This window comes from Octopus bimaculoides, chromosome 9 (genome assembly GCF_001194135.2).
Source record: "Octopus bimaculoides isolate UCB-OBI-ISO-001 chromosome 9, ASM119413v2, whole genome shotgun sequence".
Taxonomy (NCBI): domain Eukaryota; kingdom Metazoa; phylum Mollusca; class Cephalopoda; order Octopoda; family Octopodidae; genus Octopus; species Octopus bimaculoides.
This window is the reverse complement of record NC_068989.1, coordinates 31,160,257-31,161,363: the sequence shown is the minus strand read 5'-3', so window position 1 is coordinate 31,161,363 and position 1,107 is coordinate 31,160,257. Positions and strand designations below refer to the sequence as shown.

The 1,107-nt window shown below is 41.0% G+C and overlaps 1 protein-coding gene across 4 annotated transcripts in view; it reads right to left on the bottom strand.

Moving 5' to 3' along the window:
* Positions 1-1,107, bottom strand: part of LOC106872228 (reticulophagy regulator 3-like) — a 110,942-nt gene that overhangs the window by 36,453 nt on the left and 73,382 nt on the right. The gene's annotated exons all lie outside the window — the stretch shown is intronic.

Here is a 1,107-nt window from a genome sequence, read left to right as displayed (position 1 = left end):
AAGTTGGCAGAGAGCTTCAGTCTTGTAGAGGTCTGTGTGCCACAATCAAGGCTCCACCCTTGTTGGCTGGTTTTATGATCAGAGACATCGAAGAGCCAAGAGTTCAGCTGGGGTGATTTTCAGATGTCAGGGACGCTTGTGAAGGTTAAACTGGTCCACAACATGTTGGCAGAAGTCTGCAAAATGATCGACTACTTGGAACTGACCAGGAGCTGGCGTCCAGTGGGATGGTTGGCGGCCCAGGTTGGTGAAGCCATCTTCTTCGTTAGATGCAGGTGGAGTGTTGTGGAATAGTGCATATAGCCTGACATGGCACACAAACCTATGAATATCAGCACGGGTCTGAAATTTGTTACTGGATGGAGTGAGGGGGATGAAGCGCAAACCCCAACTGAGAAGAGAGTGCTCCGCCTCAGAGAGAGGACGATCAGGAGGAATGGTAACAACAGACTGAAGTGGTGAGGGGTGGATGGGTTAGATGTGGGTAGTGGAAGACTTGGAGGAGAGAGAGAAGCGATATGTAATTAGTTTCCCTTATATAGTATATATTTTATTTTGATGTACTCCCTTAGTTCTCTCCCTTCCTCCATTTTTGACTCAGCAATTAGCTCACGCTCTTTCAAATTTTCCAGTACTACAACATATTTGTCTTTCTCCCCCTATTTCAATAATTCACTTAAATTAAACCTTTAGCATCACTTTACAACCCCATCCCTTTATATCTCCATATAAACAAGCGTTCTTATTCCTAAAGCCCATGGAATAATATCATTGATCCCTTTATATCTCTATGTAAACAAACGTTCTAACGGTCACTGACCATGTAACATCTTTGCTCGTAAGTTACCTCATCATTTCGTATTTGTCTTGCTCTTATATGTTTATTTATGAATTCCCTGAAGAGGAATATATGAGGAATCCCAGCAGCTCTTACTTCTTTGTGGAAGAGCTCTCATATATTTTGAAACATGTGTAGAAATTAAAGGAACTTTTATTTATATGCGTTTTGCTCCATTTATTGTTGTTATTCATATCTTCTCAAAATGTATCACTTTAACTTGGTATCTCTACCTGTAAAAGGCTGTGATATCTTGTTTTCTAGTGTAA